Below are 25,526 nucleotides of genomic sequence, written 5' to 3' on the forward strand. Positions count from 1 at the left end.
GTGACCCCTACAAATGTTTATGTTAGTTTTTCCTCATTTAGGAGAAACTGTAATAGTAACAGTCTTGTTTTTAACCAGTTTTAAAAGGCCCCAAGTAGCTTCTTCCAGTGGCTTTCTTTTTAATGTCATTTATTCTATTCTCCTGCTGTTGCAACATCTTGCACTGACTATTTGGCCTATTCACCTTCCCTCCTCTTACCAGACACTTTGATGTATAATTGAAGTGAAATTATTTTAACAGCTTTCTGCAACAACAGAATGTATTCAAAAGAACACGCTCAATTTTTCATTTTTAAAAATCTTCTACCCAACCAACACGTGGTTTGAGCATTGGCCTGCTAAACCCAGGGTTGTGAGTTCAATCCTTGAGGGGGCCATTTAGGGGGCTGGGATCTGGGGCAAAAATTGGGGATTGGTCCTGCTTTGAACAGGGGGTTGGACTAGATGACCTCCTGAGGTCCCTTCCAACCCTGATATTCTATGATTCTAACACATAGTTAAATCAAGCTGCAGCATTTAATTTATTAGCATGCAATTAAGTGGCCAGCTCAAATACCAAGTAATTTTTTATATAGAAGTACAGATGAAAGTGTTCCTAAATTTCATGCCTCAGGGCTTCAGAGGATTGTCAGTAGAGGTCCAGAAGGAAATATTTTTCCCCACTCAATGTATTTCAGGTTTGTTTCCCCATCCTCTGAAGCATCAAAAAGGGCCAGGGCTGGAGATGGGACATTGAAAAGGATAGACGGGAACTCTGAGGTGGTACGGAGAATTCTCTCACTCAGATGTTTGGCTGGTGGATCTTTCTTACATGCTCAGTCAGCTCAGACTTGTACTGATCACCATTTTTGGGGTCAAGGAGGAACTCTGCCCCAGATCAGATTGGCAGGAACCTGGAGCGGGTTTAGTCTTTCTCTGTTGCCTCGGGCATTGGTTGCTTGCTAGGATAATCAGGGTGCAACTCACCAAATCAATTGCTTGCCATTGCAGCAGCCTCTCAGGCATTTGTGCACCTTGGTTTCTCCTATTCTCTACTGTAGCATACAATATTTTAGTCTCCTGAGGACTGTAATACTGAGTCTAAACCAGGTTTTTGGGCTCCATATTGGGTAACTGGGTGGGGATTAGCAGCCTGTGATGTCCAGGAGGTCAGACTAGAGGATCTGGCAGTTCCTTCTGGCCTTAACCTTTATGGCTATGTAAGTCCCAATGTTTTTAAGAACTTTTAAGGAAATGCACACTGCATATTCTGGCTTTGCAACAAGAAAGCATTCACAAATACACGATTCATTCCTTTAGAATGCATTTCAAAGAAGAACTTTAATTCTTGGGACAAGAAAGTTAGATGTAACTGATAAGTTCATCACACAAGAACAAAAATATCCTGTAAATAGATCAAAATACTCTTCTCATCTCTCCAGGAAATTGCACAATCCCTGAACAGAAGGTGAGGGCTTCTAATACAGCTACCTTTCTTCTGGCTGGCAGAGGAGGAGGAGAGTAACAGGAATAAGTTCATGTGCTAACATAGTTCCAGTCATTTACATATTGGGGTTTTAAAAGACCTTTTAATATCGATTTTAAGGTGTTTGGGGAAGGGACTGCCCTGGTGTATGTACACAGCAGCTACCACACCTGGAGAGTTGGGCTGCTCTAACTGTTCTTCTAGGTGTCCTGTAATACAAATATATAATTGCCTATCATTTATTTTCATATTTTGTTTGCTTGTATCCCCCAATTCTATACAGACTAATGCCCCACTAGTTAGCAGGATTAATTCCTTCCATATGTAGAATATTAATAAATGTAAACTGTTCCCTCAGATGATGTAGCCAGAAACACATGGGGCTGGGACACTACTGGAGCCCCAAAGGCTTCCCCCGCTCTCTCTGCTGCTGTCCAAAGATGGAATAACAGTGGAAAAAATCCACTGATCAATTACGGAGCCCATGCTCCACTGTCCCTGCTGTCTGGGACTGAGAGACCCGTCTGTTGCTTAACCCCTACTCAGTAACCCTTCCCTCCCACACCCAACGGTTAATCTCCCAAATTCAGAGAAAAGATCATACACCAGACTGCTGAGGGCATTAACCAGTGTTGCTGAATGGGGAGTGGCAAGGGCTGCAGGGCCCATGGACCCCTGGAGTCCTGGCTCCACAGAGATGTAAAGTGCTCAGGTAACTGCCTCTACCTAACCCCAGTGCTATATTCTTCATACTCTGATCATCTGTGACAGCAACATGATGTTCCCAATGACTAATCTGCTACAAAAGCAACATGTGATAGGTACTAGAGAGCACAGTCAGAAGGGAATGACAGACAACAACCACTTGCTGTCAATATGAATTACTCATTCTGTACAACACTACTGCTACCCCATAACTGAAAGTGTTTAGAAAATCCCATTCAGAGAGCACTTGAGAAGTAAAGCATGTGATAGGAATGATATCTAGTTTTTAAACACACTTCACTGGTCCAGCTCTCTCACAATGCACACACGGGCCCAGTCCTGTGTACAGATACACTGGCTAGCATATCTTTCCACATGTACTGTAAATGAAGTGAACAGGATTAAATGCCAGAGTACAACTGTATGTGTGGGCATAACTGATTGCAAAGTCAGGGCTTTAGATTTAAACTGTTAGGGCAGGGATCTTGTCTTCCTACACATCTGTAAAGACCCTAAGATACCATTGGTGGTAACCAATATTTCACAATGTACATTTCTTCAGCCGCAGGATCTATAAGTCTCAGATGAGAGGAAGTCTCCAATACAACAAAGAGAAGGTAGAGATATAGGGCTTGATCCTACTCCCACTGAAGTCTACAGGAATTTTTCCAGGGACACAACTCATGAAACTTGTAAGACTTGGGAGGTAAAGATCTGTTAACACATCAAAATATGAACAAAACTTTTTACATTACAGTAAGCAGTGCAACAGAGAACTGTTTACATAAAGGAGAGCCTGAGGGGGGATTTGAATGTCAAATTCAGGTGAAGAATCACTAATATGGCAGAAACACTTTTACATGAACTTATGATCTATTGCCATAACAACATCAGCTGAAAACTTCAAAGTTTTCAATAGAATTCCAAAAAGGAACAACTACTTTATAAAATCGTGTTTGTCTCCCTTGATGCTATCCACACCTACAGATAATTTTAAACTCAACTACACTGAGTAACTGAACACCAGTAAATTAGGAAGCCAACCTCACATCTGTGGTTATTTCACTCTATGGACAGCAAGTAAATTATTGCTTTACAGACTTAGCGTTCTAAATTTGGTTATTGTTCAGATACATGTATATTTGATAGTGATACAGGATAAATATTGCTCTTGGCACCCAGGACCATAGCACCGCAAAATAATGGAAACAGTCACTTTATTATTCCTTAAATAAAAAAATTAAAAATGATTATACAAAAAGGGAAATTCCCTAACAATAACTTTAAGACAGAGTTAAGGATGGTAAAAGATATACCTTCCAACAAGATGAACAAACCTCTATTAGAACAATATACTTTACAAACATGTTCCCCCGCCCTCCATACCAATATCAGGAAATTCAAAGTAAAGTTTCCACAGACATCCTCATCTTTTCCCCCAGTTCCACGCCCTCTTTCTACCTGTAGATCTTATTCTCCTCGGTCCTATGTAATAATCCATGAGCAATCACCTACCCACCAAATACTGGCAATAGCCCAAGTTGTCTTTCAGTCAATACACACTGTGAGCCAGAATTAAGATATGTATGTCTGAGTTGGTAATTAATACTTAGCTCTTATAAGGCATGTTCACCCATAGATCTCAAAGCACCTTACAAAAGAGAAGCAACATCATTATTTCCATTTGTAAAATGAGGAACAGAGGATCCGTGATGTGAAGAGACTTTCCCAAGGTCACGTGGCATTTGAACAGTACATTGTTGTGTTACTTACTCTATGATATACCATTATTCCCAAGTGGGGGCAAGGGATGCTCACTCCTGCTTCTTAATCTTCCCTCTACTACCCTCCATCTTTCCTTCTAACCAACAGACCTGCCAATGCTTTGGGTTTCTGACTCTCCTGTAGGTGAATGGGGGAAACCCAGTCATTCTACAGAGAAATCGCACTTTGATTGGCTGCATTCTCAGTAAGCAAGATAATGGGGAAGTACAGCCAGTCAATGCTGCTGCATATGCTTGAGCAGCTGCCTCCTTCTCCTTCTCTCTGTCACTAACCCATATACAAAAGGCTGGGAGCGCTACTGAAGCACCCAGTCCTTTCATCTCAGAGCCTCCTGAAATGTAAACACGGGGCAGGGAGGTAGGTGCAGAACTAATTAAATGGCACCCCTGGGGATGGGTCTGCCATGCCATCAGGCAGTACTTTACACAAACTTAAAATGAAATTGCTTTGCATCACAAGGGACTGGCAGGTATGTAATTCAGATCACACACGCTCATCCTCCCTCCAAAACTCTACATTCTAGTGACTAGCCTACAAAATGCTGCAGACTTGAACCTCCAAAGTCCAGAAAAATCCATCATCATCTCCCCATACACCATGTCCCTATGGCATAGAGGCACCACTCTATATACCGTTCATCCTTCCAATATACACCAGAGAGATTCTCTTCCACGTACTGGGTTATATGCAGTGTACCTAGAAATTCTCCATTTGAAGAGGGGAAAGGAGTGGGCACACATCCCAGCAATTATACCAAAATGTATATCTTCACAAAAGCCATACTGGTGTCATGAGAATGGTATGTATAAAAATGTGGATCACTGCTAATGTAATTTACACAGTCAGTGGGGCACTTTTACATTTTATGCAGAAGCGAATCAGAAACTCGGATACACATGTAGAGCATGGAAAAGGATAAAGGTAGAGTTAAAGCTGGGGAACTTGAAGATCCGAAGTCCCTTTCTTTTAGTGTGTTAGGTGAGGGAATTGCTTGGTTTTATTTTAAATTTAACAAAACACACCCATGAGGTTCATTCTATTTAAAGATAGCTATTGTTTACATTGACTTTATGTGAAAAGTTTTAGTTCAAGAATCTGAAGATGTCTGCACTTGGATACATGAACAAAAAAGCATGCCATTTGAGGTAGATATGTTAGGAGTATATATAAAATTGTTAAACAAGCATAGAAAGGATTAGGATAGAAATGGAATTAACATCCACTATTTTTGGTTTAGCTTCAGATGGCTGCATGAGGGGATCTAGGATGCTTTCAATAATTCCACTGAACTACTTTACTTGAAAGCAACAAATTTGTGTTTTTCTCTATGACTTATGATTAAAGTTGTGACCTATTTAATGCATTAGTAAATTTAGTATAAGGATATTACATTTTGTGCATTTTACTAGTTGAGATTTATTGACAACTTACTATGCCTAAATGAATTCCTCAATTTTTTTTTTTAATATTTCATGCATGTGTTTTCAATTACAATTTTGAAAACAGAACGTAAATGGATAAAATGCAAAACAAACAATCCATAAAACCATGTTGGCATCTGGATCAAGTTTTCAAAGCAAGTGGCATTACATATGCACAATACCAGCAATAATCTTTCTCCATAGACTTTTTAGTACTATTCATTTTGTAAGTGATAATTTTGATGAAGACAAAACTTTGTCTTTCTTCCATGGTTTGAATCAGTTACCTGACACCTACTAGCTCCAGGATAATCCTACTAGGCAAAGTACAAAATGCCTGTATCCCCATGCACCCCAAGCCATGTGCATCTGTAATTTAAATAAATTAAATATTTGTGTTTCATTTGCTATTGCTTAACTAGAACCTTGCCAATCAATTTTCAGTTTAATTTTTTTAAAACATAATTTATCACTCGGCTGACCAAATAACAGTAAAATATATTCGTCAATGAGTTTTTACACATGTGTCAAATAGTATATTCACCAAGAATTATTTGAGCAGTTACAATGCTGGATGAATACCAGTGAGATCCATTAAAAAAATGCCACCCACCCGCATCAATAGGTAGGGGAAACTGATGGGGCCAGAGGTGAAAGGGGGGCATTCCTAGTAGTGATGGAGAGAGGCACTTGCCAAGGAACAATAGCCTCACATGGGGTCTCTGGCACCCATTGGCCTGCAGGGTGAGAGGGGTGCTGACTGGCCAGCATTCCCCAGCTCCCAAGTTTTAGCCCAGCACAGGGGCCATGTGGAGCCTCTTTCAGCTCCATTCCAGCAGCCTACCCTACCCACCCAAACTAGGAATGGGAACTTGGCCTGACACATGCTGCGGGTCTAGCCAATCGTCTGTTCAGGGGGTCAGGAAGGAATTTATCGGGCCAAATTGGTGGAGGACCAGGGAGTTTTTTTGCCTTCTACACAGCATCTGCAAGCAACAGGGGGTTAAGTAGGAACACATGTTACCTAACTGGAGTGGTGTTGCTTACTTGTCACAACTTGTGGCCAGTTTCCAGTGTGGTTGAGAGAATAAAATGAACAGTTCTCAGAGATAAAAGACCTGGGATTTTGGCAGGGCTGCCCAGACGATTCAGGGGGCCTGGGGTCTTCAGCATCAGGGGTCCTTCCACTCTGGGTCTTTGGAGCACTTCGCCGAAGACCCGGAGCAGAAGAAGTGTCGGCGGGTCTTCAGTGGCGGGTCCTTCACTCTGGGCGTGCTGCCGAAAACTCTCATAGGGGCCCCTGAAAACTCTCGTGGGGGCCCCTGCGGGGCCTGGGGCAAATTGCCCCATTTGCCCCCCCCTCTGGGCAGCCCTGGATTTTGGTGATGGGCCTTGGGTGAGACCTTGTGGCCCTTGTGGGCCGAGGTCCCCATCCTGCTACACCCTCTGTCCCCCTGCTACACCCTCTGTGGAGGGAAGGATGCTAGGTAGGATTCAGAGAGAGCTGAGTCCTGGGGGGTAGGCTGAGGAGAGCTTACCCCACCGTGTGGGTTATATATTAAAGAGCCCTGTAACCCTAGCACCAGTTATGGGTTATATGGTAAGGAGCCCTGTAACACCTACATTGGAACCAATTAAATGCCTAGCATAGGCAAATATGGGTAGTGAGCGGGTAGCACTCCTTCCTTGTGCTAAAAGTTTAATAAAAGTTGTAGGTTACCACTTAAATTCCATGCGTGTATCTATCTGTCTTCATTCTGCCATTGTGTCCACGTCAATTTACTCAATACTATTAAACCAGCCCTACTTATTACTACCCCTCAATTGCTTTTGTTATAGCTCCACTCCTTTCCTGGCTTCACTACACATTATCTTTTCCATAACAGATGACAGTGTATCTTTTCCTTGTCCCTCACTTATAGAGTCACTGTCCAGGGGCAACACCCAAGTGAGAAACCAACAATTGCACCCAAGCTGGTGGGGAAGAGGAAGAGATTCTTCCCATGGTGCTACTCTTTCCCATTTTCTTACCCAGTGCTTGCTTCAGCAGCTCTTCAGAGTTTTCACAAGCATTTTAGCATGAAACTGACCTGATTCTTGTCATTTTCCTGCCTCCCACAGGGGGTTCTAGTAGTAGGAGTGAAAATTAGTAAGAGCAGTTTTCAGTTTGCTATGGCTTTGGAAAGCTATGAGGAGCAGCAGTTGCTCTTTGTCTGCTTATCTGGGAAGACAAAACTGCATCAGTGGGTCCCAACTCTGCACTCCCTGCACATGTCCAACTTCAAATGAAGTCAATAAAGAAAAAAATATATGACATACAATATTTGTTGATCTAGTTGCTTTTATAGCCCCATCATCCTAGCAGCCAAGTGCCTATTAGCACCCTCATAACTGTGGTCATGGAGAACAAACCAGTTTCTCAACTCTCGTCTGTTTATAAATAGCACAAAAGTTTTAGTATTAGAGCTTAATAGCTCTTTGAGTAGTTAGCACTCTTCTCCCTTGAAAAATTGCTGTGTCTCAATTCATATATTGCATTGTTAAAGACATGAAATAGACTCTTCTTGGATGCTTGTCACTGTGTGTGACAAAGTTCCTCTTCTGCCTTGGTGGATCCTGCGCTTATTGGAGGATTTGCTTTCCTCAGACATTCACGGTAGCCCTCAGTTTGGCCACTTTTGCTAGTGGCTCAAACCTGCCATTCACTCAACTAACCTCATCACTCGCCAGCATGGAGAAAAGGAAGGAGAACAATCCCCACAGTCCCTGCTGGTCCACCTAGTAGGTCGTGGGGCAGGCCAGGGACTTTCCCCTCTGGTGGGACCCACAGTCCAGGTCAACTCCTCCTGTATCCAATAGGGAGTTGACAAATGGGGGCAACCGGGCCTGCCCTCTACTTCGGGTTCCATCCCAGGGCCCTGTGGATCACAGCTGTTTATAGTGTTTCATGCAACACCTGTGTGACAGCTACAACTCCCTGAGCTACTTCCCCATGGCCTCCTCCCAGCACCTTCTGTATCCTCACCACAAGACCTTCCTCCTGATGCCAGATAGCGTTTGTACTCCTCAGTCCTCCAGCAACACACCCTCTCACTCTCAGCTCCTTGTGCGCCCTTCACTGACTTGAGTGAGGTCCTTTTTAAACCAGGTGCACTGGTTAGCCTGCCTTAATTGATTCTAGCAGCTTCTTAATTGGTTCCAGATGTACTAATTAGCCTGTCTGACTTAATTGGTTCCAGCAAGTTCCTGATTGTTCTGGAACTGCCTGTTACCTTACCCAGGGAAAAGGGACCTGCTTTACCTGGAGCTAATATATCTGCCTTCTATCATTCTCCTGTAGACATCTGGCCTGACCCTGTCACATATGATATCTGGACAACTCACAACAGCCCTGTGAGATAGGGAAATATTATTGTGCACATTGTAGAGGAACTAAAACAGAAATTAAGCTGCAATTGTATAAAGACTTGCACTGGTGCTTCATTGTCATGCAGTTGATGACATCATTGATTCTACACACACCTAAACATGTGAATTACCATTTGCAAGATTGGGACCTAAAGGAAAATTTATTTTCCCTAGTGCTAAGTTCATGATTTAGAAAACCCACCCAAAATCTGATTTACCCTATGTTTCATCCACTTATTGCCATGGCACTTTTAAGAAAGGGACACTATCTTGTTAAAATCTGAACTAATAATAGATTTGTGTGTGCCACTAATTGCACATTAGATGATAAAAGTAAAAGTTTTTTTAAAAAAATCTTAAACCACTGATTCTGTTTATTTTTTCATCTTATTCAGTTTGTATAATTAAAGAGACTTATTTTCATTTTCTGGTTCTCATGAAGCAACACTGTGTAGTACTATTTGAATGGCTAAATGCTGCAGGAAAATATTTAGGTCCAGACAAAATAAAACCAATTTTACTGGAATATACTTTAAGCAATGGAAATTATTCTTTTAAAAATTACACTCTAGATTTTGAGCTTTAAGTCAACCCAACAGCATCCTTCTAACTAATTGAATATGTATATAACACAATGTCTAATGCTCTATACAGCATATACACACAGGTTTGTTAGAGTAGCTGATTTCAGATCTGGATTTGATTTGATTTAGAATGTAACCTTGAAAAATACTCTCCAGCCCAAAGAACAAAGATTATTTTCAGTTACTTGGCTTCGCAATCCCATCATTCCTGTACCAAGTCTGTTCAACAGCCACAATTGGCATGAAACCTCACATTACACAAATTAAATAAATAATCTCTTATACTTGTGAAAAGGAATTTGAATGATTACCTGACTCACTGAATTCTGCAGAACTTTCCATGAAACAGAATTCTACTACCCTCTGTGAAAATGCACTATGTGTACCATTTCCTGCCACAAAAATGGGTGACACACAAAATTCTCACCAGATGGCAGTAATCTTGAAAGAGCTCTCCAGAAATTGTACCACTTTTAATGCATGTTCTCTGCATTTCACACTGAAATATTTGATTATGGGGATCCAAATATTTTGTACTAAGTTTCTAAACGGTATTAAGACTGAATATATATCTTGCTCTCTCTCTCTCTCTCTACACATACAATTCATCTATGATAGTGATAAACTTGGGATAAATTGCATGCATCATGCACATTTGGTTGCTTCACCTGTACTTTGTTCCCTAGTCCATCTCTGTCAGAAAATATTCCAGATCTAATCATGAAATCTATAGCATTAACAATTTTTCTATAGCATTCTAACTATTCTATAACATTCTAACAATTTTCTAACAAGCTTCTAACAATTTTTTTTATAAAATCTGTCCCTAAAACTTTTCATTGCCCCCTCCCCTACCAAAATATTCCTCCAAATTAAATTGATACTAAACAAGTCAAATTCAGTTCTAGAGTAAGGGTTTAAAGTGCAATTCTGAAGAATGACTATATCCAAACAGCACCATCTTACTCAAAAAATCTGACTGCCAATACACACAGCTCACGTGCTGAGCTCGGACTGCTCTCTTTACTCTCATTGGCATTGCAGAACCAACATAGCTAAGAGAACATTCTTTTCCATTTAAAAGATCAACACTATTGTTTTCTAAGTTATAATCAATTACACCTGTGAAACCGTACTGAAGTCAATAAAGCTGCACCAGTGTTACTAAACGTTTAATTTGACCACAGCACCTTTATTATGTTGATAGTGCCTGAGATGCAAAAAACCCAGTTTTGACTCTGTACCCAGGTACAGATGCCATGTGGGGGTTGGGGTTAACATGTTAACAGAACACATTTGAAACAGAAGTACTTACTCAAACAGATAACACACAGCCCTCTATTGTCATTAGTACAGGGTCACTTATCTGTCTTTCAAATATTGACTCACTCTGAGAACAAACTATCAGGGTTAGAAACAGGAACTTTCCACCTGATGAAGTGGGCTTTAGCCCATGATGCTCAAATAAATGTGTTAGTCTCTAAGGTGCCACAAGTACTCCTCATTCTTTCCACCAACAGAAAGCCAAGAATCTTTCTTCACTAATAGAATGAGATTTGTTTGGGGGCTTGGGAAAAAACACACATAAGATACTGGACTTTTTAGAACACAACATACATAGAAAAGCTATTTTAGATCATTTCTAAGCTGCCTTTATTGCATTTTGGGACAGGAGTTTTAAAAGAGCTCAGTGTTGGCCTAAGGCTGCAGCCACTGAAGTGGAGATTTTTACCACAACTTCCAGAGACAAGAGTTAGGTCAACACTGTGCACTTTGGAAATTCTCTCCCTTAGTTATCCCAAGATACCATACAGCTGGATAGCTGATACTAAGAGAGCCTCTCTTTATGGATGGAGAGATGTGATAAATAGGAGAGAAACAGAAAAAAATTTTGTTTGTACGTTATGACTTATACAAAAAATATGGTGCAATATAAAGGTTTGATACTAGTATATATGGAAAGGGTATGCTGATGAGAGATGTATGGATATTTGCATTTCCTCCAGTAGGTGAAGGAGGCCTTGTGAAACAAGTGAAACAATATTGTCATCTAGAAATCTGCAGCAGCTTTATTTAGCTAGTTATGTCACACTAAAGTGACTGATTGTTAGCTATGCTCATTTTTAAACTCGTTGCTCTGTAAGTTAGAAAAGTGTGGTGCTAACATTAAGTTCTCAAAAACAGATTAAATAGGCACATTCTGAATTCTCTGCAGAACTTGAGGCAAGGAGAGAGTGCATTACAGATTCAACACCATCTTGTAAAAATTCCTGCACCTTTCCAGTATCCCTAGTGATTACTTTCCATATTCTATATCAATAACTTTTTATGGATTATTTATTCTACATAAATGTAATATTCAACAAACTGGCTATAATGCACATAATTAGAGAAAGAATAATGATGGCAGAGCCTACAACCCTATTATAACAAATCCAGACAGCATTGGTTGTGGGTATATGCTTGCAATGCACATTCCTCTCCTCCATCTATTCTTAAAATCAGGCAGGAAAGTGGTATTTTATGAAGATGTTATGTGAAATATAAACCTAAAACCTAAAAATAAGGTTGCCAAATCAAGTATAAAAATAAGGACATGCCTGTGCAAACTTAATTCGGTACCTGTGTCCCAATGCACTATTATATAGTCTTTTGTTACATGAGTACATACTGGGTTTTTTTTTCACAATACCCCCACCTTATTTACTCAGTTTGGATGGGAATCGGAGTTCTGTAGTATGTGATGCTATTGTCTATAGGACCCTGACTTGTTTGGTGCAGATGTTGGAAGGTGTGTAGTAAATTTTGCTCCATGCCTTCAAAATCAGCCTCTGATTACAGAGTAAATCTGTAAAAATTAGAACCACCCTTGCCACAAATGGAGAATATATACCTGTGAAATTAAAAGAAAGAGTTCTATAATAGATCTAGCCAAGATTCTCAAAATGATTAATAATTTTGGGTCTCCAACTGGAGACAACTTAAAGGGGCCTGATTTTTAGAGGTTGGGTGCTCAGGAATTTCAGAAAATCAGGCACTGTTAAGGTGTCTCAAGTTGGGCACCTAAAAATTACTACTTAGTTTTTAAAATCTTGATTCTATTTTGTGTCAGCATTTATTAAAATATATCATGGAAGGCTTCATAAAATCTGTCAGTAGAACATGCACAGCACTACAACTTCAGGGCACCGAATTCTTCTTTAACACCAGAACAAATGCATGTATGTTTTATACCAAGAGAGTAGTGTGATTTTAATTTACTTATAAGATTTATTCCAGTAGAAGGCTGCTATATCTAGATTCTTAACTCTATTTAAGCCTAATACAGACACCCTGAATGTAACCTGCAAATTCCCTGACATACTGCTCAGGAAGAATTGCCTGAGAGAGGCTACAATTGTTATTAATGATAGCATATGACAAACATTCAAGAACTTTCATTGCAATCCAAGTGGCAGCAGTTGTGATCAGTTACAGATTGCATGGTGGAATGGGGGAGGGAATACCGTACATCAATACTAGAAGTGCAGAGTGCATCTTCATTAAAAAGTTCTGTTGTAGTCACCCATGATGGAAAACTACTATACTTAAATGTCTAAAGAAATTTCCTTTTTCAAATATCTGACATTTCCTTATTTTAGAGCTGGGCGGATTAAGCAATTAAAATAAGGAGATAACAAAAATAAATTCATATGAATTGATTTATCATATCCTGAAATCATGTAATAAAAGTTTTCCCATTTTAACCATACTAATATTTACAGTTGCCTTACACAAGATAAGGAGGATCTATCTAAGGATTTACATTCTAATATTGCGAGACTGGTGGCAATTTTCCCTCTCAAAAGAAACTGGTCATTAGCTGGTTTCAGAGTAGCAGCCGTGTTAGTCTGTATTCGCAAAAAGAAAAGGAGTACTTGTGGCACCTTAGAGACTAACAAATTTATTAGAGCATAAGCTTTCGTGAGCTACAGCTCACTTCATCGGATGCATCGGAGCTGTAGCTCACGAAAGCTTATGCTCTAATAAATTTGTTAGTCTCTCAGGTGCCACAAGTACTCCTTTTCTTTTTGGTCATTAGCTGTAATGATTAGCATCCATTACTGCCAGGGGGTCAAGCCCCCTGAAAGGCATTGACAAAACAGAATTAGCTCTAGTAAAAAGTTTAGAGGCTCAGGTACCAGGGACAAGGGCCTCTTGAGCAGGGGAAATTAAAGAGAGGAGACACTGTTGAGGAATTTAAGGAGTCTCTGGATCACAGATGATCTCATACAAGAATTGTCTTTGACAAGGCTTTCCCAAGTTCTGTAAGCAACCAGGGCACATAAGTAACTGAGATGGTTGCAGAACTGGGCTAGAGACCCCAATTTTAAATATTTAAAAACAATCATAATTTAGGCTTTCACATACCGTATGGCACTTTGCACTGACTGTGCCTAGCCACAGCTGTAAGATGGTAGTCCCTCTCTTTTAAATGCTTTGACTCTTCTTAATAATACCTCTGATTATCAGACATAGGTCATCAAGTGGAGTGGACAAACAACGTCACATGCATGTAATGAATACATACTGAGTATGCACTTCAATAAGTAGGATTATTTTCAGCTGTGCTCATTTATAATATGAGTTAATCATTCTCAGTTATCTCAACTATCATTTTGGCCTGTAGTTCTGCAAAATGAGCGCGTGGCCATTTCTGCAACTGATGGTCACTGTTTTGCTTGATCAACCATATCATCCAGAAGTAACAATAGCAAAGACACTAAAAAACTAAACCCACAAAACAAGAGTTTTGGACGGACAGAAAACCTTTCATGCTTTGAGGCATAAGCCAGCCTCTAATGACAGTTAGGAAGACATGTTCCCCATGCACAGTTTATTCCATAGCTACTTATCCCAGCATTTCTTGCACCTTCCTCCAATGCAGCTACCAATTGCCATTGTCTGAGGCAGGATAATAGGCTAGGCGGACCAACCAGTATGATCTGGTACAAAGTTTACTATGTTCCTATCCATTTTGACCGTTTTTCCTCTGTGATCATTATGGGAGTGCAAGAAAAAACAAGTGTGCCCCACATTAGAGTTCTTTGCACATAGCAAGAATGTTATACAGGCACTCGATGAGTGCAATACAAAAGCCTAGATCGTATACACTCCATATACATACAAGTAAGCTGATCAGCTGCATCTGTTAGTTCTTATCAGCTATACAATGGTTAACTCCAAGCAAGCTTCCTTTGATTTCCAACACTACCCTCCTGTTCCTCAGCCTGGCTAAGGTGTGGAATGTCAGACAGACATCTCGCTTACCCACTGACAGGGAGTCAAAGGAAGAAGCAGGAGTGCCTGAGTCACTCTGTATCAAGTGAGGAAGTGTCTGGGAATACTCAAAGCTCTAGCAAGGGGCTCTCTCCTCTCACTGACTCCCCAAAACAATGACATATCAGGGAAACCCTGCTTATAATATTACCTTGCAATGATGTAACATGAAAATAGCTATTTTGTGGAAAAAATGAATGGCTTTCTATATTTACTGAGTTAATAAAAAATGCAAACAAATCACAAAGACAAGTTCCGTATGTCCATAGTTTATATGCTCAAAGCAAAATCACACAAATGGAGATGGTATTCATGTGATAAATTAGTGTATGGACATTTGACCACCTTGCCTGACCTCTGCTCATGAATCCAGGGATGGCCTGTAGTACTCACCTGGGGGTTTACTACACATGGATATGACCAATACATTCTGTCCTTTATGTCCCCTCCCCCCGCACACATACATACATTCCCACACACACCATATCCTGGAGCATTGCCAACCCTACGTGTTCAAAATTCATGAGTCAGGTCTCAAAAAACCCCATGATATATTTTAAATCTGATTATTCTGAAATCCAATAAAAGTTGCATGCTTTTAATTTGCCTCCTGACTTTAGAGCATTTAGGGTTCATGTTTTCAAGCTTTTCTCCACAACCATGAAGGCTAAAAACTTTTAAAATGAAAGCTAGATGCTCATGTTATAAGCTGATTTCAGTAGATGAGGCTTTAAGAAAAACATCAAATATTGTGAGAAGTGAGATGACCTAGTACTATACTCACAGTGAAAGCTCTGCTGTCTGCAGAATTTACATATTAACGTACGGTCTCTAGCCTGTAACAACAGACTAAAGTTACACAAAGCAGAGACTTAATCTAATTGCCACATTTATTTAAGTAGGAATATCTTGCAACTTATATTCAGTTAAATGTCAGCCCATAATAGTCCTTGTGGGTATAGCATTTTGCTGTTTCTTAAAGACTTCAACTCTTTAATGCACAAACATGACAGTGATCAACACCTGGCTTCCCAACCACAATGCAGAATGATTCAAAAAATAAATTACAACTCCTTAACACTGGGTGCTACTTAAAATCCAACTTAAAATCAAAGTCAACCATCAAAAGTATAGCACAGCAAAAATGTACAGACAAATGCAAATTAAAAGTGAAAGGCATCAACAAAGTTTGACCACCCCAGGGTCTCTTTCCAGGCTGGCATTGATGTAAGTTTGAACTCTGGGCTGTGTCCAACACTCTGGCTTGGAGCCTCTGATGAACTCCACCTCGGTAAACCCCATTGCAAGGTCAGGGCCACAGTCCCCAGTCTCAAAAAGAGAACCACATAGATCAACCCCTGCACCTACTGACTTCAACTGAACTCTGTGCAGACACAACGATCCACCCATCTCAGTCTCTGCAGGATTGGGGACTTGAAAACTCTGAGTCAGGGACCTATGTTTTGAGATTGTCTGCAGGGCTGCTCAATGCACACAGGAAATCAATAGAAATAAACAATAATAAAAACCATGATTTGCTGCTGATAGTGTGATAAAGACAGCAGGAAGCCAAACTAATATAATTTGTTTACAGAAGGCTGCATACAGCCACCCATGTCTTGCATACCTAGCCCTCCACTCCAAGAGGTTAGATGACAAACATTTAGATGCACTTGTAAATTAATATTATACTTGCTTTAAAATACTCTGATATTCTTGCAGGGTTTTTTTCCCTGTTTTTTTGTTTTGTTTTTTTGTTTTGCTGCTAGCTTGTAAGTTTAACAGCAACAGTTAAAATGGAAAGAAATAAATTTGATCTGGCCTAATGTCATGATCTATCAAAGTCCCAAGTTCAACATTAACTTCAGGATTAGCATTTCTTTGGCTAGTTGAGCTTGAACAGGACAACAATAAGGTGTAAGACTAAGGGACAAGAGTGTGCCTGGCGTTCTATACATTTAGAGCTCTTTGCCACACAGTCTAGTGACAGTAGTCCTTGGAGATGCTCACATGATATCATGCTTGGCAGAAGGACGGCAGTTGTTTTTATAAACTGCAATGGATGGTGGCAGAAATGACACTAGAAATATAAAGGAAAGAGAAAGATGGTGACCCCAGAATTTCTCCAGACACCCAGGGAAGCCAATGCTCACATGCTTGAAAGATGCCCCACCAAACAGATCAGTGGGGAAGCTCTGTTTATCTTCTTATGGATGAAGACAGTTCTGTCTCTTTCACAAACCCAGTGTCGTAAGTATTATAGGTGGCAGATGGACTAGATACCCAATAGGTTCTCTCTCTCTCCCTGGCTCTCATATTTTCCTTCTCTACCTCTTATACCACAGTCTATACCCATTTAAACTTTGAGGTTCCAAAAGTTGCTGTTTAGAGTATCTTAAAGTAACATGGAGCAAAAAGAAAATAGATTTTAAAATTATGAAAAAAGAGATGAGGAATGTGCAGTGATTACAGAAAGGAAATGGGAGCAAGGATTACTGGTTTCTCTCTCCATGTCTGGATCACTGAATCACTGTGCAACCTTGAACAAGTCACTCACTCTCTGTGAGACTCAGCTTACCTATCTGTAACATGGAGATAAGATAAATACATCACAGGGATTTTGCAAGGCTTAATTTATGCTTGCAAAGCACTTTGAAATTCTTGGATGAAGGATGTTAGGAGAAAAGTCTTTCTGCCTTTTTAAAAGAAGTACCTTGCTTGAAATAATTAGTTAGTTTCTTCAGTATAATGAACTTTCTGCCACATTCACAGAAAACTACCTTATCAGAAATGGTTACATTCTATTCACTCCTTACTAGCATTAGTGCAGACCTATCCACTTCCTCAGACTCCAAGTGTTAGGTCAGAGTGGTTAATCCAAAGGATTTCAAATAGGTAAAGCAAGGATTATCTGAACAGTAACATTGTTTCATCATAGATGACAATTTCTCCAATAAGAAAGTCCCAGTCTAAAAATCAGTGGTCTTCAAACGCCTTTCCCATCAGATGCCACAGAATAAGCATTTTACTTACTGCTGGGACCGACTTTAAAAAAACCAACTTTTATCTATGCTGGAATAATCTTGATCCAGCAAATAAACGAGAGAAAGGATCTGTTTGCTGTAGGTCATAAATATACTTGCCTATAGGTCAGTTTTATGCTGTTTGCACCCTATTTCATAGCTATATCCTCATGTGGTGATGTGTAGCACTCCTGCTCAAGTATGCAAGGGTTTACCACGAACACACACACTGGTACAAGGGGTGAACTATGATGTAATATTTTATCATAATTTGAGTCATGCTGAATTTATGTCCATAAGAACAGAGCTGTGAAAAATCATCAGAATCTGGAGACTTACCTATAGAGATTCACTCACTTACTAGCTTTTATTCTAGTATGCTAAACTCTTCATGAGTACCGATAGCATGGCAATAATAGTACCTTTTTGCACTGGCAGAGACTGAGCAATCTCTGCCCAGAGGGGGAGAAGTGAGCATGCATCCGTGCAAGAGAATGTTAAACTGGTTTGAAAAGGAGTAACAAGAATAGTTATGTAAATATAGTTTAGTCTACCCAATTGATGTGAAGTATCATTCAAAGGGTTTGTTCCTCTGAAATGTTGTGGGTCACATGAAGTGGAATGGGGAGGAGGGGGAACAGGACAAAAAGACTTTCCATCTAGAAATTTTGTTTAATTATATATTGGGTGCAACAGTTATCATATTAGCAAATAAACAGGTGATAACCTCACTCAGAGATATTGGGAGTGAGAAAGTATCATCAGTGTTGCCAAAGATGATGACTTGTAGCTAGAATGGGATGATGCAGGATATTCATACCTAAACACCAAAATGAGCCTACAGCATAACTACAAGGTCCAACACAGAGAGGCACAACTAAAGTCAAGAAATAAATCCCAGCAGCCTCAGAGACTTACATTGACCTAACTATGTAAGTGTCTATGCCGCAAGATGTAAGACCCACTACATCGATACAATAACTCCACCTCCACGAGAGACATAGTGCTTAGGTCAATGTAGTTAGGGCAACGCAGGGTCCGTGTAGACACTGCGTTACTTACATCACCTGTTGGCTATGAGCCCTCAGTGGGGCTGACAGCTGGAGCCCCACCTCCACCCCTCCCTAGCACTTACAGCCCAAGCTGTCAACCAGGCCGGGCTCAAGCTGTCAGTGTCCCACTTCAGTCAGTGGACGCACTTCTGATGAGGATGCACACTGCTGACAGAAGGAGCATGTATGGACTTGAACCACCCGCTGTAATTAGTGCAGTGGCTGTATGTCGACTTAAGTTGATTTAATTTTGTAATGTAGAGAAGCCCTAAGGTTCATTTGAGCTCCTACGAACATAAAGCTTTTACTCTTTGGCTTAACTCAACTATAACTACAACAATTTGACCCCATCAGATGGGGTACATATCCAAACAGAGTAGGTATTTTATGCCTCTTACTTATGATTACTTTGAGTTCTTGTAATTAGATTTATGTGGGCAGTTACTGTGGACCATTTTCAGAGACAAGAACGATTAATCTGTTCTCCCAGGACACAGAGAAGAAGGGATGAAAAAATGTTTGTACTGGAGCATTTAGCTGAAGTCGTGGGATAGAAGAGTGTCCATTCTCAAAAGATCCTACAAAAGACTGTTTGCAATCAACCAAGAGCACTGAGAAAGTCTAAACCACAAGGTGTGGCAACAATTGGAGACCATAATTTGCAAACATGGTATCAGCTTTGTTCACAGGATATCTACAGATCTGAGGAGAAGCTACTGTATTTTCAGGAATAGATACATCTCCCATTCTGTGGGAACAGATGTGCTTCCCCACTGCTTGGCTGATCTGAAGGCAATGGCTTCTCTCAACCGACTGCTCAGTCAGTTACAGAATCCCCCACTTCTTTATTACCGTCTGTTATTAACGTAAGAAAAGCAAATTTTGAAGCATAATGATAGAAAGTGTTATGAGCCCTAAAGAAATTCATTCCAGCTCATGAAGATTAAACATTTCAAAATTAACATCAGCTTGGGTAAAAGAAGATACCTTGCCCACCTTTATTATATCAAATAACTATAGGTGACCATCTGAAGCATCTGCTATTAAGCACTGCTGGAGACAAGATACTGTTCCAGAGGATAACTGGTCTATTCCACAATCGCAATTCTTTTGATTTTAAAATATTTGAAACAGTATTTTCTTGTCTCCTTAATTTTGGGCCTTTGCCCAACATTTGGACAATGGCATGTTTGCCATTCATGATTTTATGTTGCTTCTTACCCCTAACCCCAAAATGGGAAAATCTATACATGGGTTACTAACATTTTGTATCATAAAAGTTAATTTTTTTTTCTTTTGTTGGTAGAACTTGCACCACTTGTTGAAAGGGTTAAGACAACAACCACTAGATAATGCATTAACAAGAGGAATTTCCCCCTACATTCTACATTAAGATCAAGTCAATGCACACAAAACAGTAAAGTCTTAGTGTGTCTTCCCAATTTGTCAGCAACACCCCAAAACCATATAGTTTGTTACGTCCATTATATTATGGACTTCAGTGTGATCATAGTCCAAATAATTCAGCAAGACAACTTTCGGGATACCACAACATTGTATATCAGGTATCAAAACCTCTCTTTGAAAGCAAGTGTTTTAAGAACTAAAGAACAGGGAGAAAGCCACAAATAGGAAAGGTCTTTTCTGACAGAATTTAAAAAATACATTGAAGATACAGTACATTCACCTTACCCTAGTTAGACACGTTTTGCAGAAAGTGATGAGCAAAAAAATCTTTTAGGATAGGGTGCCATTTTAAACATAACAAAAAATATCATGGTGGGGTGGCACATTTATCATCTCGTTTTCGAGATCAAAATTTGCTTAGCTGATAAGTAAAAAGATCTGATCCCAATCAATTCAACATGGGCAAACTAGGTTCTTTCACTACCATGCGTTACTGATAGTAAAAGATTCTGCAGGCCAAATTAAGGCCTTATTTACATCCATTCAACCCCATTCCATTCAGTTGATTACACAGGTGTAAACTCACTGGAGTTTAATTGGTAAACATTTTGCACAAGGAGAAAGAATCCAGCTCATTCCTCTGTGCTGTTAGCGCTACAGCACGAACAGGAGTAACACCATCTGTCTGAGCAGATGTGACTTTAAATACACACAAAGAAACATACTGGTTGAGTAAGAAGGTGCTATTTTTACAGTCCCTTTTCAATGCAGAACCAAAGCACTAATAGTTAACGAGTAGGTTCATAGCATTGCTCAGGCTGAGATGTCTGCTGGTGTTAACCTCATTTACACTTAGCTTGTCCCTAGTCCCATTTCCTAATTGAGTAAGGGATTACTTAAGACAGGTTCACAACATGGCTTCAGTTTAATTAATAGATATTTCTGTTGCTGAAGGAGATCCTTCTGAATGGAATTTTTGTAAGATCTAGCAATTTAAAAACAAATTGAAAACATTGAGGTAATTCTTTGCTTATAGCTGCACCCATAAAGTGTTTCTATATTAGGTTAATTTAGTAGTTTTAACTCATCCATAAGAATTATAGCATCAACGCTCTCAGCTGGAGAGTGGTTTAACGTCTTTTCACTCCACTGCCCCTTCAACATATCCCTCCCCCTGTTCTCAAAAACAGTTGAGGTCACAGAAGTGTAAAATAAATGGTTGTTGGTTTTAGACAATTTTCTTGCTAAAAATATAGCTTGTCACTGAAATTATTCTTGTAAAAAACAAAATTAATATTTAGAGTTCATTAAGGATTCAAACCTTTCAGAATTTGAAAATTAAGTAAAACAGCTGAGCTATCAGGAAAAACCAAAAGCCCCTTTCACATAACTGGCACAGATTTACTGTAATGGATGCAAGATTTATACATACACCTTTATGATATACATCAAATAGCTTCACTGTGAATCTACATTAGGACAGCTACATAAGATTAGTGACATGTTTCACTCTATTATATGCAAAAATATTAAACCCCAGCCTCCATATGCACTCAAGATCTAACTTCAAGGGAGACTGTCCACATGAACTCAAATCAATTTTAAAAATATGAACTTGAAGGCAGTGTCAGGCACTATTTATTATCGTATGGTTTTCTAGAGTGGCCATCAGCATAATATCTAAGTCCACATTTCTACCTTGCAAAGTCCACCTGGCAATTTTCGTAGTTTTACAATCACGTCTTTTTCCACTTTAGTGTCCCTTACTGCTGTGCAAAGCACTCACACAATGGAAGAAACTTACTGTATAAGAAAAAATAAAATTGACTATACACATAGTGTGGTCAAATGCACCAAGCAAACTGAAAAAGAGAAATAGTTTTTCCTCTGACTTCTTACAATTACACTGATCTTGTGACAAAAAAAAAACAAAAACAAAACAAACCACAAATAAAAATACAATTTTTAATTCAAATGTATCCCTTAAACCAATAAAACCCGGGGGAAAACAAAACAGAGTTAAGACTTAAAATAGGATATTCAGTTCACCCTGCTCTTTCTAATTATTGGAAGATGTCTCCGTGCATTGAGGGATCTCTCATGCCATGTACTATATAACATTTTGTAATTGTTCAAGCACAAGAAGGTGGCCTTACACTAAAGTTTTACCTTCAACTCTGGAATCTCCCTGCTGTAGTAGAATAAAGCTATAAGAGGTTTTGTTTTTAAGATTCTAACTACAGTGAACAGCTGTTGAGATTGCAACCTGTTTAGGTTAAAAAAAAAAAAAAGGAGTTATCAGAAAAGGAAAGAGGAGGAAACCCTTTGCTGTTCTGCACAGAACTAACCCAGCATGCAGACTGGTGTAACATCATCTCATTAATGCACCACAGGGCTCTGCTCCTCTGGACATTTTAAAGCTACACCTGATTTGTGCTATTTTATCATAGCCCCCTTTTCCCCCCCAGCTCTTACTTTTCAAATTGATTTTGACTGTTTGAAAACAAAAACTTAGCTTACTGTAAAAGAGTAAATATATTTCCAATGCTTTAACCTGGCGCCATTATCTAATGAATAATCTTATTCATAAACACAAATAAAAAGCCCAAGGACATTATGAACAAGTGATTGCTCTTAATGTTTAAGTGTTTGTATGCAATTATCAAATAAGAAATTAAACTTTAGCTACAATTCCCCTGAGAGTAGTAACAAAATACATCTTAATGAGAAAAAACACACAGAACACTATGGCTTAAAAAAGTCAACAAAGGCCAGAACTTAAAAAATACAAATTAAAAAGACACTTCTTAAATCCTGTCCTGTCTTATTGCAGAGGTCTTTGAGCATTAGGCAAACTATTGCCCTAATCCTGAAAATGTTTGCCCACATGATTAACTTCCAAGGGGATTAAACAAGTGCATAAAGTTAAGTTTATGTCTAAGTATTCACAGGCTCAGGACCTCAACCATCACCTTTGCAGGTAGGCACAATACAGCAACTGGTGTTTTGCATCAAATGATTACTTTGTTTAATACATAGATTATTGACAAATAGATTTTTTTTGTATTTATATGTTCTGCTTGTTTGTGTACCTCCCCATGTTTAAAAAAAAAATAAGTTCTTATACAATAACTCTCTCTTCCCAGTCAATACTTCATGTGTACAATCCTCTAAATAAAAACAACCTGCTTGTTTCTCTTAATCTCTTTCCCCTAATCCATAAAATGAGTTTAAATTTTTAATTTTAACATGGGAATTTATGAGCTAGATGATGCACAGAAAACACAATTCCCTATTGCAGTCTCAGACTTCAACACAGCAAAATTATTGCCCCCCATTTGAGTTTTGTTAAATCAATTTGTACCTGGGTTGAGACTTTTGCAAACCAGGTTACAACTCAGAGCAAATTTTTAGTCAGTCATTCTAAACAGCTGAAGACAAAAGATACCACCGAAGCCATGATGGATCCTGTACATAGGGCAGCAACAGAGAAAATAAAGCCGATAACATCATTTAAAACAATGGTATAATGCAAGTGTGGAGCAGTAATTTTTTTCAGGTTGCATTTGCTGTTGTGCGCTAATTTGCTGACAGCTTCAAAAATGTATGTGATGACCACGTGGTACAGTGCTGGGAAGGTTGTTCTCTGATGAAATATTACAGCAAAAACACCCAAGAAATAAGAGTTAGTAAAACTACTATACGAGTTATGTCCTCTTCCTTTTAGCAGAGCTTTTTTGGTACCAAAAAAGCAAAAAAGAGAGTTGGATACAGCAGCTGAGCATCCCTACAATCCAAAGGGTTCGGGGGAGAAACACCTAATGTATTTATTTTCTTTTAAAATCTCTACAAAATACCATAGAACACACAGAGATTAAAGGACAAACAGACACACATTTTAATGAGATCTTTCAGGCATTAGGCATGGAAAGAGAATCACCTTTTTCAGAGCTGGATGAGATCTGTTTAAAACTCAAAACAAATGCCACCTTTGAGAGGTCCTCCTCTCTTTTTAGGAAAAAATAAAACTCTGCAGATTAATTACTATTTCAGTTTTAATCACTGGATTTTAGGTCTCCCTCCCAGAGTCCAGCTATCATCAGCCCCCCGCACAATACTCGTAGAACTCTGGGTCTGTCTCTCTGCAGCTCCTCTCACTTCCATACAATTTGCTTTGTTATTCTCCAAGACATGCATTTAAAATGAAAAGATCTCATTGTATTAGAAGAAAATAAGGGAACATGTATCTCCTGTGGTCCTTACCTTCCCCCTACTCAGAGAGGTTTTACATCCAGCTTGCCAGTCCAGGTTACCTGGGTGGGGGAGGATTTCAAAAGATGCTCAGTAATTAAATGAGAAAATCAAAGCCACGAGTTTAGGTTTCCTCTGGAAACTCAGATTGCTCCTCCTCCTGTTGGTAACAAGGTGTATGGGGGGGGGGGGAAGAGAGGAGTGGGGAGTGAAGACCATCAAAATAAATGGAGAAGGGATTAAGGGATGCAGTTTCCTTTGCTTCTACAGGTGACGCCTCTTCCTACCCCCTCCCACGACTAAAGAAGAAACAAAATGGAGCCTGGGAGGGAGAGAGATAATCCTGCTGCTTCATCTGATTAGAGAAACTGGGCCTGTGCAGAGCTAGCAACTCCGCAAAGGATAAGGAAGCGTGGAGAGGGGAAAGAGAGGGGGTCAGAAGGAGGAGCAGATGGGGGGGTCACAAAAGAGGAGGAGGAGCAGGGGGAAAATAAAGTGGGGAGGGAAGAGAGGAGAATAAGGTGGGAGGGAGAGGAGTGACTACAGTGATGGCTGTGAGAGCAATGTGGCAAAGTGTGGGTACCCGGGCACAGAGGGACTGCTGCTACCTGGGGCATAATTGCTCCCTATTCTCACACAGACTGGAAAATATGACTGGGAAACACCTGCTGCTTCCGTGTCTCTAAAGGCTGTAAAGAAGGAAATAAACAGCAGCTTTGCATGCATGGATTTGAAACAGGAATCTCCTGATAAATTCAGAGGAGTAGCATCTGCTTGGGTTGAATAGGAGGAGGAGGAGAAGGGAAGTCCGGCTGGCCCAGTGGACATTCTGCTAGTGCTTTACTATTTCTCCCACCCTTAGGGTTAAGTCCCCTAAGAAGTTGGGGAAAAGAGGTCTGGTAAATTTTAGTTTAATTTGAATCTCGTAATTATCAGGACCTCAAAAAGAACTACAAATATAGGGCCTGACCATGGCCAACACAGTGAATAAACTAGTCAGCAACGGATAGAATGGGCACAAATCAAAATGATTTTTCTATCACAAAGTTATTTTCTAGAGGTCATTTTCACTTTGTGGAAAAATCTTCATTGAACCAAAGTGGTTT

The 25,526-nt window shown here is 39.7% G+C and overlaps 1 protein-coding gene across 2 annotated transcripts in view; it reads right to left on the reverse strand.

Annotated features, from left to right (window-relative positions):
* GPRIN2 (G protein regulated inducer of neurite outgrowth 2) overlaps positions 1-24,798 on the reverse strand; it is a 31,797-nt gene extending 6,999 nt beyond the window's left edge. Inside the window, exon 1 of one of the 2 annotated variants that reach the window (XM_038410332.2) lies at positions 24,433-24,798. The gene's annotated coding sequence lies outside the window, so the exon portion shown is untranslated. Of the gene's footprint in view, positions 1-8,401; positions 8,486-24,432 lie in introns of those variants that run through there. The other variant, XM_038410328.2, reaches the window with a different exon arrangement.
* Positions 24,799-25,526: the final 728 nt, after the last annotated feature.

Source organism: Dermochelys coriacea, chromosome 7 (genome assembly GCF_009764565.3).
Source record: "Dermochelys coriacea isolate rDerCor1 chromosome 7, rDerCor1.pri.v4, whole genome shotgun sequence".
Taxonomy (NCBI): Eukaryota; Metazoa; Chordata; order Testudines; family Dermochelyidae; genus Dermochelys; species Dermochelys coriacea.